At 44.0% G+C, this 17987-nt stretch overlaps 1 protein-coding gene across 2 annotated transcripts in view; it reads right to left on the bottom strand.

Annotated features, from left to right (window-relative positions):
- SOBP (sine oculis binding protein homolog) overlaps positions 1 to 17987 on the bottom strand; it is a 156939-nt gene that overhangs the window by 21803 nt on the left and 117149 nt on the right. The window lies entirely within an intron of this gene.

Raw genomic sequence — 17987 nt, forward strand, 5'->3', positions numbered from 1 at the left:
TGAAGTCTGAGTGAGGTTTAGCTCTTCCCAACCTGTGATGTTGCAGCAAGCTAGAATTATTTTTTGAGCTGTTTGCCCACTCTCTCTCAGTAGTCAGAATTTTTGGTGACATTTCTTGGCATGCAATCTTATTTAACAACTTTTCAAACACCAGAGAACGTTTTCCAAAGTTGTTATGGCTTTTTCCCCTCTTCAAATCTACTCCTGGCAAAAGAAAGGCATCACCAAATTTATTTTAAAGTTGGGCTGCAGAACAGATTAAAGGCTGAGAGCTTTTCCCAATTGGAAATCACTAGACATCAAAGTTCAAAAAATAGTCATTCTCAGCTTCAGATCCCATTACTTTGGAGAAATTATTGTGATTTCATTAACACATTAATTTTGCAACACCATCAGCTCTCACAGATGGTGAAGGCATGATCTACAATTCAAATATGACTCTTGTTTGCACAAATGTCTTCCCTTCATATGGCATTTTAAACAAGAATTAATATGAGTAATCTTGCCATAGCTATAAACAGATAAACAGATGTCAAAATTTTCAATAGTTCTTTCAGTGCCTTACTTTTTTGACTGAACATTACACACACAATTTTTTTTTCTTTTTCTTGTTCTTTATTTTTTAAATTATTTTCTAAGCACCCAGTCAATCCACACAGCAGCAGCAGAATTCTGAAATGCAGTGCAATGGTGAGTCCATTAAATTGAGTCTCTCCTCACTAAAGCCCTGGTTCCAATATTGTTTTAAATTGGACCCTGCTTTTGTTGAAGAAGATCTCTGCTGTTCCCTTGTTGTTGTTTTAACTATGATAAATTAATAGCATTAAAAGATAATAAATTTCAGTAATGATTGGTCACATCAACAATGCAAAAACAACATATGCTGAGCATTTGATTACTCATCTCATTTAACTCTCAGCTTTCCTTGACTGTAAACAGTTGGTGGCATGCTAGTGTGTGATTGTGGGTGCACACACTCACGGCAGATGTGGGTATGTAAGTGGAAATTCACTCTTTTTCTTCTTACTTTCGCCCCGCACTGATATTTGCAGGTAATATACTTCATGATGTGAGGCTGAATAAGAAATACTTATTGGCACAAATTAGTTTTTTTGTTTGGCCTCATATCGAGTTACTCTTTCAAAATACTTGTTGCCAAAAACAAATAATTTCAATGTTAATATACTCCCATGTCTCACTACAGTGTTTCAGTTTTCTCCAGAATTAAGGGAACTTTTTAAAAAATCATAGTGGAGATGTCTAGTTTACACATAAATACACAATTGCCTCTGATGAGAAGACACACAGAATCTGGCAGACTCTCAAAATTATCATCTAGGACAGTGGTCGGCAAACTCATTAGTCAACAGAGCCAAATATCAACAGTACAACGATTGAAATTTCTTTTGAGAGCCAAATTTTTTATACTTAAACTTCTAACGCCACTTCTTCAAAATAGACTCGCCCAGGCCGTGGTATTTTGTGGAAGAGCCACACTCAAGGGGCCAAAGAGCCGCATGTGGCTCGCCAGCCGCGGTTTGCCGACCACGGATCTAGGAGAAGATTAAATAAGCTATAGTGAAAACTTTACACATGTAAGTTATTATTTTTAAGATCTGATATTTTTATAAAGTTAATGTATAATGATATGACATTTAATTCCAATATGAAATAAAGCCAATTTTAGGCATCCATCAAAAGCCTACAGTACCAATTTATAAGCTTGAAGTGAAGGATCAAATATGACTTCTTTAATCATGACTAAAAAATATCATCAATGAATTAAACTAATTGAAATTATATGCCAAAATTTCTGACATATTTCTTTTGGATCTTCTTTTTTAACCATAAGGGGAAAGAGTTTTCTGAAATCCTTAATTGGTTCTTAAATTGCCAGATTGGATTATTTGCCTGCAGAGGATTCCTCTGTTTCCTCAAGCCAAATAAATATTTTCAAGTGGAGTCACAGAAAATAATCTAAATATAACTTAAATGTTCTCCCATCATTTCCTTTACTTTCAATAATTCATTGATGAGTAAGAAATGCTCATACATCTACCCCAAATATCAAATAGGTAGTCTCCACTATAACACGATTTACTACAGACATCAAGTTTCCAAGCAAAATTCTGTTTCATCAAACTTTCCAGTTAATGAAAAGGCCTAATACTTAGCTGCTTGATTTTCTGCGACATCACAAAGTATTTAGGTAATAGTGTGACAGACAGTTTATGACTATATCGTTTTGGGTAATGTGAGTGTGAACGTGTGCGTATCCTTATTACATTTCCATTCAGAGCACCGATCTAAAAATACAAAAAAAGCCATCTTTCTGAGGAAGCAAAAAATTATTAGAGAAAAAAATTGTCACTTAAGAAATAATGAATCAAGTCTGTCTAACAGGACACATCATTTAAGATGAGGTCAATGAATTTATGGCACAAATGGCTATATCATGTGAGGCAATAAAACGCAGTACCATTATTCATTCGACATCTAACTAATGGCACACTTCTAGTAATTAAAGATTTCATCATAAGAGCCTGAGCTGATTACTTAAGATGTGGTAGTTAGGTAGAAATACATACTGTAGATCTCTCTCTTTAATAAAATAACATTTGCATATCCATGGAATACACGGCATGTGTCTCAAGAACTAGGGTTGTCTGAATTGTGGTGTTACGAGGTATCCTTCCCTCCTTTTTTCCACAGACGGCTTTTTTTTTTTTAAACGTTGTAAGGCATTTTTAACTCATTATGTCAAGAAGTACCGAAAACCTTTCAGATATTTTAAGAGATAAAGATTAAGAAGTGCAGAGCTCCACTCCCTGGGCTCTGGGACGGTTTCCGCTAATTCCACGCCAGCTTTGTTTCTGTTGGAATCTGGCCGCTTCGGTTCCACTCTCTCCCTAACGGGTCCCAGATTGGACAGAGCTGAGGCTGAAGCTGTTTAACGATGGCAATCTGGGGACCGAACAATCAGCTCATGCAAGGCCACTGAGCGAGACAGCTGAAATGCTTCGGATCACAGATACATAATGTATCACCAGGACGACAAAAAGATCACAAAGGAGATAAACAAATGGGTATTCCATTCAACCCCGTAACAGCAGTCCTCACAAAGATTACATTCACCTTCCTGGGATGTGTCCAATTCTAAACAACAGAATGAACATTTCCTTTAGTCCATTTAGACTATTTATATTTTGGTGGCTGGCTGCCAGGGTAGTACTTATAAGCTCAGTGGCCTGATGGGTTCACTTCTTTCCTGTGAAATAAATGTGTGGCAACCTACACCACTAAACTGCTCCAAAGACACCACCTCAGCAGAAATATCACTTGCTCTCAATACAAGAAAACTGAAAGGCAGGACTTCTGGTTCCTATAACTCTTTCCATCTTGTATTTCCCCTGGAAAGAAAGAAAGCTATTCATGTTATTTTTATATACACGTCCGAAGTCAAAGCCAAAGTATGCCATAAGGTTACCCACATGGGCACAATATATACATTCTGCTGGGCTTGAGAGAAGATTTGGGTGGCTGGGGGAGGGGGCCAGGGTTCCTAATTAGCACATTAATCAGCTGTCAGCTGTGAGAGTGAGGTTCATTCTTTAATGGAACCCACCACTGTCTTTGGAGTGGTAATCTGGCATCAGGCACTATTTCATTAAGAAACCCCTTTGCTGAAATCTTTCTTATCTAGGCAAAGACATTTTCAGCAATGGAAGAGTAAAAAGACATTAATAATCCTTTGAATGCCATCAACAATTTCAAAAAACAAAACAAAACCTTCACATGCTCCTGACTTTCCACAAATATAGGGCCCAGGTAACAGCTCAGAAGCTGTAGCTCCTTAAGCAAAATTTTAACTTGCAATAAGATGCTGGTTCCAGACAGTCCAACCTATGAGAGAAGGCAGTGGGTGAGGGGGTAAGAGATCAACGAAAAGACTTGTATGCATACATATGAGCATAACCAATGGACACGGACAATAGGGGGGTGAGGGCATGTGCTGGCGGGTGGGGGCAGCCTGGGAGAAATCAATGGGGGAAAAAGGAGACCTATGTAATACTTTAAACAATAAAAAAAATTTTTTTAAAGATGCTGGTTCCTTTGATCTTGGCCTGTTAAATGTGGCATTGATCCTGCACTCCAGGCCAGCTCAAAAAATCATGAGTTCACCCAAGGGTGAAGCAAAGGAGGATGAAGAGACATGGGTGAGGGTGATCAGTGCTTTGAAGGATTTGAGCCCATAGATGTAGTCACCTTACGTGAGTTGAGGGCCTCAGACTGACCCCACCTGAACACTTGCTTCTAGTTTGACCCTGGAGTCCCATGGTCCCACCATCTACTGTTCCTTTGCATTTAGACACTACCTCCATCAGGGCACTTGGGTGGCAAAGGATGCTATGGAAATCACGTGGGATTTGGAATCAGAAGATGTGGGTTTGAGTCCGGACTCCATTGTTTATTTACTAGCAGTGAAATCTTATGGAAAGCTCAGCGTCGGTTGCTTCCTCTGTGAATGGAGCTAATAGTGGTAACAGGTACTGCTTGTGTGTCAGGCATTTATAGTGCGTTCTTTCAGTCCTTAGCCTGTTTTCCTCGTGGATGCTGATGTCTCAGGAACATCCCATATGTTTAAGTTCATTTTAATTTAATGGAAGGATGTCTCTATGGCAGTGTGAGGAGGAAAAGCCAAATCTTCATCCACAGCTTTCCTATGAACCTGCGCTGTTTTGAGACAGAATGGTGCATGCTTCTCTCTGGGCAAGTACACACGGCACCTCGCAGACACCAGCCCCCACCCCACCTCCTAGGAAACTGTCCCAGAAATAACAGAGGGGCTGTCTGCAGTGACAAGGAACCATGTCCAGCTGCCTGAGAACGCTCTATTCAACTCCTGCTGAGCCATCTTCTTTTTCCAAAGCCAGTCAATCTCTAAATCAGGCAAAGGCTGATAAAACAGCACGGCTGCTTGGAAATGAGTGTTAGAACCATTAAAATGAATAATTCCTCTTAGGCTCAACTGCTGTTTGAATAGTGGAAGCCATAAACTGTACTACTCATGTTTTATTAAAAATTAGAGCTGATGAACGATCTGCTTGACTCATTGCATGGCAGAGCCACTGGATCTGTCACACACCTTGAAGACAGGATGACCCAAGCCCCAAATGGCAGAATGCGGAGGAGGAGAAGCCTCCATGGAGGGGAGAGGGTGCATCAAAACCTGATGGGGGACCAAGCCCACCATTCCAAGTTTCCTTGCAAAATTGGATCAGAGAGTGTAGGAAGGAAAAAGATGACCTAACTATAGATATGCGAAGCCATGCAGAAATCAGGAGAGGGATTTAGAACCCCCAGGGCTATTGTCCTTTTTTAAGAAGGAAAAAAAAAAGCAAATACATGGAGAATTTCATTTTCAAAATAAGTTTTCTGCTGGCTTAGATTCCAACATGATGATGTTTGTTACATCGTTCTTTTTAAGGGTCTTATTTGTGTCTTTATTTTTATTTTATTTTTGCTTTGTAGTTTGTGAGTCTCTCTTTTTCTCTCCTCTCTCCTCAAATGGGATTGGGAACTCAAGGAGAGGCTAATGAGCACCTTTGTCAGAACTGAAAATCTCATAAGAAGACTGCCCTGTAGGAACCTTATACTGTGACTCACGTTCTGCTTATAAGTTTTGAGCTGGGTTTCAGAAATCTTGGCCCAGGTCAGCAGGGCAGACCCTTCCCTTTCGCATGTGCCATGCAAAGGCAGAGCAGAGATGGACTTGGTTTTTTTGGATCTCAATGAGCACTGACAAACGGCTCATTACTGACCTAAGTTTCTGTTTCTACAGCCCAAGCAAACATGGAATCCTGGCCTATATTCAGTGACCACGGGCCCATCCTCACAGCCAAACATGATTCAGAAGGTGATTTTTTCCTTTGGTTTGACGTATTAGGTTGCCTAAGAACATTAGCATATCATCACAAAACTCTCTGCTTTAAGCTGGACAAAGACAACTTACCTCTTCCTAGCACAAGTTATCCAGGTGGAAAGTGAAAAACTCAAACATTGGAAAATCTGGTTTACCTGGTGCCAAACGTCAGCCTCTCTGTTTTCCAGTTATTTGGCCCTGAGAGGACACAGAAATAGCCCAAGACATCTCAGAGCAATGACATCCAGGCCTGGAGGTACCTCAGAGATCATCTAGTCCAGCGGTCGCCAACCGGCGGTCCGTGAGGTCCGAAAGGTTGGCGACCACTGGTTTAAAGAAACCCTTGGAGCAGCGGTCACCAACCGGATTCTAGTCCACTCCTTCAGCCTCCAGCTCCTGGTGGGCCAGGCGCTTAATCACTCTGAGCCTCAGGTACTCAGCTGTGATGTGAAATCATCAACATTGACAGCACTGCCGGGAAACACGTGCGGACGAAATAACCAGCAGGGAATCGCAGACATAGACAGCATGCTGTGCAAAAGCAGAGAGCGACATCCTACCCCATCTCCCATTGCCATGCCCCGTGACTCTATTTTCTCTCTCTCTTTTTTTCCTTTCTTAATCAATTCCAGATACTATAACTATGACCTGCTCTGGAAATCTGCCATCACATAATCCAATTTATTCATTCATAAGTGAACATTTACTGAGGACCCACCATGTGTCAGGCACTGGGCTAGGAACCGGGGATATGAGTTAAGAAACATCACCTGAATTCATACAGATTATTAAATTTTTTTGTTTTTATTTAACCATCTGCACATTTTTGTTTTGTTCTTATTTAATCATCTTTGCTTCAAAGCGAAGCTTAGGGAAAAACTGAGCTCCTATTTGTAATGTTTTTTTTACTTATTCAAAAATGAGTGCTGAGATGTGCTCAGAAAGGCACTGGCCTGGGACCCAGTGCAGGAAAGACTCAGAATCTACCTATTGACAGTCATGGGAGAAATTTGCACACACCTCCTGCCCCCGGAAGTACTCCACACTCCCCATCAACAGACTTGTTCTAAAGGTTAAAATTCAACTAAGTTTTTAACTAAAAAATAGTCAATATTTTACTCTCTCAATATTGAACTCCCCTTTGTTCTTCAAACCCAACACTGTGACTCTGTTTTTCAAATGCACACCTGAATTTTTTTCAGATTTGTATTTACCGTGTTCATTGTAACTCCCCTTTTCAAAATATATATTTGGATTTTCAAATGTACCTTTGATCTCACTTATCCCTACTCTCTCTGTTTCCTAAATGCATACCTGAGTGGTTGACGTTCCATTATTTGTGACTAGAAGAGCCTCTTCTCTACCTGACCAAGTTGAGGGGAGGGACCATGGGTTGTACTTGAGTAGAAAGGGAGACCCGTCAAATTGATACGTTAAAAGTGAAGTGTGCTAGTTATCTGGCTTCTATCTGCAGTGCTGCAGTGGTCCACCCCATTCATTTCTTCCTTCACACAGACTTTGTAGAAAATGGCAAAAATCGCCCTAGCCGGTTTGGCTCTGTGGTTAGAGCGTCGGCCTGCGGACTGCAGGGTCCCGGGTTTGATACCAGTCAAGGGCACATGACCGGGTTGCAGGCTCGATTCCCAGTAAGGGCTGTGCAGGAGGCAGCCAATCAATGATTCTCTCTCATCATTGATGTTTCTATCTATCTATCCCTCTCCCTTCTTCTCTGAAATCAATAAAAATATTTAAAAAAAAGAAAATGGCAAAAATCACAATTCAAAACCTGTGGCTTTAGTTAAACAACACAGCTAGTCATATATCAATGATGGGAATTTTGGGAAGGACTGCAGTTATTCTCTGTGACGCCCGAAGCAGTCTTTTTCCCCCTGGGGTTTTATTGAATCTGCCTCCCAGCCTCCTCACCTGCCTTGGCATCGGCGATGGGCAGCACCTCTGAAATGCCATAATACTAACTAAGGCTGTGTGTGTGCAGGTGGTCGGGTCCAGGCCACTGCTGGGCAACATTAACAGCCTCTCTGCAATCCTGCATCTCAGCTCCCTCTCCACTGCTTCTCGAAGGCTTGCAGTTGCTCCTGGTGACCTCTCATTCACTTACCAACTATGTACATATGGATTGCTTGGAATCTACCAGGCACCTGGCTAAGGGCTTTCATTGCGATGCCTCATTCAGTCCTCTTTTAACAGCCTCTTGCATACTTCTCTGCTCCCTGGATGAACCAGCTTCTGCCTGTGGATGGCCAGGACTGACCCACTTCCGCCCATCTCTGACCAGTCCTCAGATCTCTCCAGCACACGCCATCGAAAATTATGGCTTTTATTGTAGTGCCTAATGGAAGTACTAATTTGATGTGCTAATAAATTATACTAGTAACAATAGCTAGCATTATTTAAAGACTGGTAACCATGCTGAGCATGTTATATAAATTACTTCATTAATATCTACAAGTACCTTATCATAGAGATAACTGGGGTTTAGATAGGTTAAATAACTTGCCCAAGATTACCTACACAATCGATGGCAGATGCAGACTAACTTAGATCTGTCTGGCTTCAAAGCCCATACTGCCCCCACGATCTCAAGGATTTTTTTTATTTTTATTTTTGCATTTTACTTTAAAACTATAAGATTAAAACGTTTGACTAACAATTGCTAATAACTTTATTTTGAGATTCCAGAATCAAAGGCAAGCACAACCTATTGCCTTCAGCGAGCTTGGGTTTCCGTTCACACATAGATGGTCTTCAGGGGGCATTCATTCTTCCTATGACAGGGAGAACCATCCAATCCATCCACACAGCCAAAGAGTGATTCACACCATGGTGGTCTTTCTCCTGACGTCTCTGATGGCCTCTAAAGTGGGTTGCCCTATAAATGCAAAGCCTTGTGCAGCCTATGTTGTTGTCAGACAGCTTTGACTATTAGAAAATTTAGCAACTCCACATCCCTGTCACTTCCACCCACTGACAGTAGTTCTGTTCACCAGGGTCTCCCAGCACAGGGCCACTCCTCTTCCAAATCTCAGCCTTTCACATACTTAAAAAAGAGCCATCACAGTTTCCCCGGACTGCTATGTCTAAACATTTCCCGTTGCTTGGCTCATTACCTCAGGGACAAGTTCCCAGGGCCCTCCTGTCCGGCCTGTCCCGTGCCTTTTACCCAGGCATGTGCTTCACCTCGGTAACGCCCCTCCTAAAGGGCGTGGCCCAGAGTGGAAGGCAGCAGCCTGATGGGCAGAGTCCAGGGCACTCCCCACTCCCTCACACAGAACACTGCCCCCCCATTCATGCCACGCAAGAAAGGGTGTAATTTTTAACAGTCACATCCTGCTGGTAGGTCTTTGCTTTTTAAAAACAAAGATATACTGAATATCTGTTATGGACCAAGCCGGAATCTTTCACTTAAGTTATCTCTGTTAATTCTGACAACAAACTTGTATAGGAGCTATTGTTTTCCCATGTTCCTTGAAAATGATTATGTGGTTTCCCTAAACTCTAGAGCAGCCGTGGGCAAACTACGGCCCGCAGGCCGGATCCGGCTGTTCTATCCGGTTCTCTTGCTCTCCCCTCCGCTCCTTTACTTTGAATTTATATTAGTTCACACAAACACTCCATCCATGCTTTTGTTCCGGCCCTCCGGTCCAGTTTAAGAACCCATTGTGGCCCTCGAGTCAAAAAGTTTGCCCACCCCTGCTCTAGAGCCTACAAATACATACAAGGATATATTTTCCTGAATTGTACTCACCTACTAGGCAGTTGGTGGGGCCCGTTGTTTTAAATTCAATTTCTATCTTAGCTCTAGTCTATCTGGGCATCACTTCCCCTCCAAGTCTCAGTGGTATCTCTGAGATTGTTTTCATCTTTTTATGCCCACAGTCAGGGTGACTTGGCCCTTCCCTCTCCCTGCATTGGGAGGGAGATGTCAGAAGCCATTCGTTTATTCCTGCTCGTGACTTTGCTTACTCTTGAGAAGGACTGGCCCCGTCTTCAATACACATCTCTCCCTGGGTCATACCTGCTGTTTCACTGTGTCCAGTTTTACAAGTTTACTGAACAGCTTTTGCCTCTCTTCCGCACCTCACAACTTAAAGTTTTCCTCATTAGAACCTTAAATCTCGAAATACATTCTTTTGGATTGTCAATCGATGCCCAGGCTTCGGCTCTTTCCTTGGGAAGCAGCATGGTTCAATGAGGAAAGAGGCGGGCTAGGGAGCAGAAACCCACGTCTTGCCTACCCTGAAACCTGGGTCCTGTTTCTGTGCCCCTGGAGCCTCTGCTAACCTCAAGATCTATTATGACGATCAAAACAAATAGTGAAAATGGAAGCCCTCTGAAAAACAGAAAGTGTCATGTAAATATAGATATTTTAATTTTATTATTATATATACTTAAAAATAACATTCAGATATATTTTTTAAACCAGCCAACTGGTCCACTTACACTCTACTCTTATTTACCCATTATTCTTCTATTAAATCTCAGTTATAGCTCTAGCTGGTTTGGCTCAGTGGATAGAGCGTCGGCCTGCAGACTGAAGGGTCCCAGGTTCGATTCCAGTCAAGGACATGTACCTTGGTTGCAGGCACATCCCCAGTGGCGGGTGTGCAGGAGGCAGCTGATCGATGTTTCTCTCTCTTCGATGTTTCTAACTCTCTGTCCCTCTCCCTTCCTGTCTGTAAAAATCAATAAAATATATTTTTTTAAAAATCTCAGTTATAAAAAACGAAGAGAAATTCCACTACTATGAATTTTCCTATGATGTGTACTTCCAAGTTAAAAACATATCACAAAAATAAAACCCAGAAACCCAAATCAACAAAACCTTGGACCCCAAACTCTCCACTGTGTTCCTAATGGCTTGTGGAGTGTTTGACAGCAACATAATTGCAATAATGAGGAGGCTTGCAGGCCAGGTTGTGGTCTTAAGCTCATGGGTGTTTTAGCCCTAGGCTCAGCTTCAGGCCAGCACCAGTCACCCAGGCCGGGAATCACCAATGCAATCCTTTATGCTCAGTTGTGTGCAGATGTGACATTTATGGCATCTGGTGCACAATACTGCAAATTTAAAAGGCCCTGAGTGCGGGGGTCACAAACTTTGGGAAATGAAATAATTTAGGTTGCCTATTGTCTTGTCTTTTTCGTTAATTAAAACTTGTGTGAGAGTGCCCACTTGGCGATAGTTTCTTAAGTATCTAGGGGGGAGATGCTGGACTACTTCTGATTTCGGATCTGCATGGTGGTTCCTTTGTTTCTGAAAAGCTTCCTGAATGTTTGTGAACTGCGGGTTTGCCTGGTTCTCTTCCATCTTTGTTCTATGCATTTAGCCATCCCGCTGTGATAAATACCTGGTTGAAAGCCAACAGTCCACTAATGCTAGATTCTCCACTGAGCATCCCTCTTACAACTCCATCCTCATAAACAAAGCCTGGGTCAGCCCAGCCCAATCTCCCCATCCAGGCTGAATGTCTGAAGTGTTAAATGGTGTGAAGTGAGACAACCTGTATATATTTAAAGACACCTGTTACTTATATAACTCCTTTCTTCCGGTAAATTCAAATAGCTCAATAGACATGATCACAATACCACTCACCAGAAGTCTGTAAAAAAGACAGCCAGATAACGTACTTTATTTTAGAGATAAGTAAATTCAGACTAGCAACAATTATATATCAATTCTCAGTATTTGGGCAAAAGGCCCCATCACATAGCCTCTGTGAAACTAACCTTATCATTATTTGTTCTACTCTGAAGAAGGAAACACATAGGGAAGTATACTTTCCACCTGGCCGACTATACCACTGAGTGGGAAGAGAAATGTGTGACAGAATAGCCTAATTAAACAACCTGTGCAGTGGGCCCCTCTTCTTGTGGGATCCTGTAGAAAAACACTTTGGAAAGTGTTACTTTAATGATCTGCATGAGAACCTAGGCTGGGTCTCACCGAACTTTTGTTTGTTTTTTGTTAATCCTCACCTGAGGATATTTTTCCCATTGATTTTTAGAGAGAGCAGAAGAGGGAGAGGGAGAGGGAGAGGGAGAGGGAGAGGGAGAGGGAGAGGGAGAGGGAGAGGGAGAGGGAGAGGGAGAGGGAGAGGGAGAGGGAGAGGGAGAGGGAGAGGGAGAGGGAGAGGGAGAGGAAGAGGGAGAGGGAGAGGGAGAGGAAGAGGGAGAGGGAGAGACATCTATGCAAGAGAGACACGTCGATTGGTTACCTCCCGTACATACCTGGACTGGGCCGGGCATCCATCCTGTAACCCAGGTACATGCCCTTGACTGGGAATGGAACCTGCGACCTTTCAGTGCACAGGCTGATGCACTAACCACTTAGCACGCCGCCAGGGCTCCCCTGGAACTCCTACACCTCAGCACACAGTCTTGCACATGATAAGGGTTCCACATGCAGCTGCTGGTTGTTGACCGAATTTTAGGGATGGTGGAGGTGATTCTATTTACTCTTCTGCATCTTAGTAGGCTCTGTCCTGCCAGGAATCAAGGTTACTCATGCCCTCGCAGCACTTTCCTCAGCCCTACAGCTCCCCCCTCACCTCTCATCAGCTTCCTGTGCTCACCCAGCCCTAAACCCTATTACATTTCATCCTGTGGTTTCAGCTTCTGCAGTCACTACAAACTCAATTTCTGTCCTCTCAGTTCCAGTTACCCCACACAGCCCGAGAGCCCGGCAGCATGTCATAAATACCGTTACCTAGTGTGTGACCTTCCAAACCCCGGAGCCCCGCCGAGAGCATTTTAGGTCACACCACTGCATTTTCTGCATTACCGATGAGTTCGTGAGCATCTCCATGAGAAATGAGCCACCACACAGAGGGGCAAACTCTTAACGCACAACCAATGGCATATCCATAGTTTTACATGCGCACACAAAGGACACTCCTTATCTGCCATGCTGAGTAAAAATATAAATTCAAGAGATGCTACCTCAACCAGTCTTGCTGGCACACTGATTTTGAAATAGATTCAATTGGTCTTTGTGGGTTTATTCTACTCCGAGTCACACCAATCACTTTATCTCTTCCTTTGGCCGTTCTCTGCCACAGGCCTCTGGGCAAATTCACCCTTATCAAGAGCGAGTGACACTTGTGTCCTACAGGGCCAGGAGAACTGTGGTCTCCAAGGAAAACCAGTGATTAAGTATCCCTGGCCTGAGTAAATCCTTCTAATCAGACACCTGCGTCCTGTAACACATACTTGGTGGCCTCGATAAACTCAGTGGTAGCATGAATATCCTAATACTGTGATTTCTACCAGGTAACCTAACTCTCCCAAGTCCCACCACTTGGAAGTAACTCAAATTCTTTTCTAAGTCCTGTTAACAATATAGAGTCACTTTACCCATCAATTTGACTAAAAAAGAGTTGCAACAATTGTCTAATGAGACAGCATAACACTACCTAAGCTGCCCATATCTATGCTGCTAGAGAGTTTAAGAGAACATGGGCTGGGTGCTGTGACGGTCACCATGAGCCGTGGTGTGAGCAGGATCGCTGGCTAATTGAGCTTTTTGCTGTGCACCAGTGAGATGTGAGTTTGGATTCAAATTCCATTACGGGTTTTTAATAATTAAACGTTACACGTTTGGAACCTCATTCTCCTGTATTACTTTTTAAATATTAATCTATTTGCATCAGCTGGACTTCCTGCAGCTCAACATGCAGTAAACAGGAGTCACACTGAGACAGACAACTGTGCTGGGAGCTGAAGACACGTCTGCTGTTCAGTAACAGCAAGTGCGACGCTAACCCAACCCTATACCAAAATCACCCCACCTCTTTTCAACACACACATGCCTGATTGTTACGCCGACTTTTTAAATGAGCAAGACTCCAAGTCCGTCTGCGTTGGAGAGTTTCATTGTGCCCCTGGAGATCTCTGAGGTGGGGAGCACAGCCCTCTTCAGAAGCAGGGGTAGGAAATGGATGAGGGGGGCATGTGAGAAGTTCCTTGGATGTTACCTCACACTGTGATGAGGCTCCTGCATAAAATTTCAGAAACAGGAGCGCACATAGAAACCTCATTAGGAGCTCTCCCTGCCTTCCACAGTGCCCTTAAGCCAGTACATTTCTCCACTGGTGCCCAGCAGCCACCCTCCTGGGCGAACGCTGCTGCTTTGCTCTGTCCTTCCCTCCTCTCCTTTCATCATCCCTGTCAGCCGCTCCGGTGCCTCTCTCTGCTGCTGAGAGTCTAACTCAGCCGTCCTCTCTCGGTTCAAACACAGGGCCCCCTGAGGACAGAGAGAGTCCTCCCCAAAAGCCTGAATGCAGTGAGGTCCGACTTCAATGGATCTGAGATTCTAAGCCAGGTAGGACAGTCTAGGGCTGTGTAAATGCAAGGGCGGGAGCACGGAGGCCGCAGTGTCACTGCCTGGAGATGGTGGCCCCACTGCTTCTGCAGTCGGAGGAATCGTGAGACCCGTGTGCACTGGGCCCCTCACAGAGCGCAGCACAACGGTTTCCAATTTGGTTTCGATTTAAGAATTGTATTCCCTTTTAAGACAAAGCTAGCAGCACAGACCAGCCATGGTCTGTTTTAAAGAGTAAAACACCATTTTACTCAATAAAAAAGATGTAGGAGTCAAAGTGGAAAATTACGTGGGAGCTGCCCTTGTAATAGAAAAAGAGCCCCAGCTGCCCAGCTCTGTGACCACAGAGGAAGCGAGAGTAACGACTCTGCCGAGGGATTAAACGTAAAATCTCTACCAAATGTCAGCATACCTTTCAATTGCTTTACCTGTCAGTACTGTCAAGTGGCTCATGCAAAACACCTAAATGCAAATGTCTCTAATTAAATCTCAGAAGGAAACCTGGGCTCAGTGCACCCTCCAGGCAATGCATGGTGCCCAGCACTGCTGGCCCCGGAAGGCTGCAAGTCCCACAATAGTGGCTGGAGGCGCCCAGAGGCCCACCTTAGAAGAGTTGTCCCTACTGGACTGTGGAAAGGACAAGTACTAGTAGATTCCGTGCACATAGGGGAAATGCTCCAGAGGAAAAGAAAAACTGGGGGCTTACTGAGAGTTTGGCAATGGCAGAGGCTTCCATCTTCCTCAACCAGCAGTGCTCAGTGCTCCCGGTAACAGGGGTCTCCTTCAAACCCAATGGTTCTGCCTGACCAGCATGGCTCAGTGGTTGAGCATCAGTCTATGAACCAAGAAGTCATGGTTTGATTCCCGGTCAAGGCACATGTCCAGGTTGCAGGCTCGGTCCCAAGTGGGGGGTTGCAGGAGGCAGCTAATCAATGATTCACTTTCATCATTGATGTTTCTATCTCTCTCTCTCTCTCCCTCTCTGAAATCAATAAAAATATATATTCAAAAAACAAAAAAACAATGGCTCAAGACCCTTGCCCACCAATCACAGGAACAGATGGAGTTGGCCTCCCCTTCCTGCCTTCTGGAGGCAGAACTAACAAGCAGGTGGGGAAGTCAGCCCAGATTCCCTCCAGAATTTTCCTGATTCTCACATTCAATTTTTTTTCTTTTGGGAACACACCATCCTTTTAATAACTCCTGGTTTTAAGAAGAGCAAGCACTTGCTATTGGTAGACAGTCATTCAGAAAGGAATCACCTGCTGAGCTTTTCATGTTTATAAGAAAGACTAAAGGGAAGCAGTGAAAGCTAAGGTTCTCCATTCGCCTTATCCCCAGAGGCCCGGTTTCTTCAAGATTATTTCAGCCTTTATCCCTCTGATTTTCATCCCACTTGGAAAATACAGAACAGCATTCCCTAGAAAATATCTAAAAGCTTCACAAATCTATTGCTTGGAAGTACCCCACTAATATTCAATCTAAATCTTTCTTTGCTTAATTTCACTCCATTACTCCTACCCTAATTATACCCTTTGTCTCGAAATAAATAAATTCCTTCCATCCTCAGTGTTTACATCCTTCAGATGTCTGAAGAACATGATCATGCCAACCACCCAAGTCCTCAGCCCTCACTAATGTGAGCTGAATGCAATAGAAAGATGACACACACAGTCCCTGCTCAGGCCTCTGGCTCCAGCTGGATCTTTCCTGCTTTGCTGTCTCCCAAGATCCTTACCCATGGAGTGGCTCCATTTGAGTTTTTTAATTATTAGCTTAAAAAGGGAAATGCCAATAGGTCAGAGCAGTGCACGGTTATCAGAAGACTCAAGTTGATGCTCCCCTACAACAATCTGTAAACATGAGATGAAATCCCCAAAGAATAACTCTATTTCAGAAATTTCCATCAGGGATGCTGAGTGATGTTTTTTAAAAAGAGGGACATACTTTGAGAAGTGAAAAGAATAGATCAATATCAAATTCCCTTTTGATACTGGTTTTGCATTCAGCATATAACAATTTGGCAACTTTTGCAAGTTCAAGGTCATAATGCCTTGGAGTTGAACTGGTACCAGGGAGTCATTTCATCCCACCTTCCAGTTGGTCGCCCTACTACAATATGCTTGGCTGGTCATCTCACTCACAAGGCTGCCCATCCTATGCTTGATAGCAACCCTTTCTGGTACTAAGAAGAGATCTGCCTTCCTGCAACCCTTACCCATTGGCCTGGTCCTCTCCCTCGTGGCCACCCACCATGACTGTATTCTCTTCTAAGTATATGATGGTCACCCTTCATATACTTGACAATGGGGATATTGGCTCTTTCATCCTCAGTCGCTTCCCTTGTCCGTATGATTTCCAGACCATCATCATCTAGGCTGCCTCGATCTCGATCTCACCTCCATTTCATGCGCAATATGTGTGTGACACATAATGTGAAACAACACCTTCTGAACCTGCCCTCCAGGGATTCTGAGAGCTGAATTTGCAGACTACTCTGTAGGATTTTGTAATTGCTGGAAAAGTCTCCCCATCCTCTTCCTCAAATATAACATTCTACTGTTAGAGATTTACTTCTTTAGGCTAAAATATTCCATGTCAAACTAATACCGGAGAAACCAAGATGGCGGCATAGGTAAGCACCTAAACTGCTGCCTCGCACAACAATTTCAAAACTACAACTAAAAGACAGAACGGACACCATCCAGAACCACAGGAAAGCTGGCTGAGTGGAAATTCTACAACTAGAAGGAAAGAGAAAAGCTCACAGAGAATTGGAGGTATGGCAAAGGGGCTTTGTGTGCGCAGAGAGGAAGGGCAGCTGAGAGCCTGGCTGACTTTCTCTGGAGGGAGGGGGAAGGAAGCCCCTGACTGCACTGAACCCCAGTTCCGACTGCACTGAACCCCAGTTCCGGGCAAAACTCCATGGACCCAGGCTCATACAGGGGGAGTCTGGACTATCAGGTAAAGAGAAAGGCACCCAGAGACTCGGAGACCCGGGGGAGACCCGGCGGGCAGGGGTCTGAAGGCGCGCACACCAGTGTGCACAAAGACTGCGGAGGTTGCCACAGGCTTTCCCTAGCAGAAGGGAGTCTGAAGCCCCTGACTGCACTGAACCCCAGTTCTGACTGCACTGAACCCCAGTTCCAGGCGAGCCCCTGGGGACCCACGCTCTTGCGGGGGGAATCTGGACTCTCGGGCGGAGACTCGGGAGCCGGGGAAGGCAGAGGTCTGGAGGCGCACATGTGCAAGGGCAAGGCTGACGGGAAGCCAAGACTGTCTGCTCCGCCCTGAGACTCCACCCCATCCAAGCTGAGCACAGAAGCTTTTGCAATTTGGCAAATCTAATCCTATAAGGCTGTCTCCAGCACCGAACTTCTCCCAGTGTAGACACAGCTGATCCTCACAGCCAACTGGCCTGGAGGTCAATTCCTCCCAGTGATACCAACAACAATCAAGAGTTAACTACAACAAGGCTGTACACACAGTCCACAAAGGAGTGCACCAAGAGTATCCACCTCAGGTTAACTGGGGAGGCTGACCCACTAGGCCATATAGGAAACCTAGCACACAAAGCTACCCTACCAACTCAGGGAAGCAGTGAAAATGTGGCGACAAAGAAACAGATCCCAAACGAAAGAAATGGAGGAAAACAAACAACTGGATATAGAATTCAAAACCACGGTTATAAGGCTTTTCAAGAATATCCTAGAAAAGGCTGATAAA

This window comes from Plecotus auritus (genome assembly GCF_963455305.1).
Source record: "Plecotus auritus genome assembly, chromosome: 4".
Classification (NCBI taxonomy): Eukaryota; Metazoa; Chordata; class Mammalia; order Chiroptera; family Vespertilionidae; genus Plecotus; species Plecotus auritus.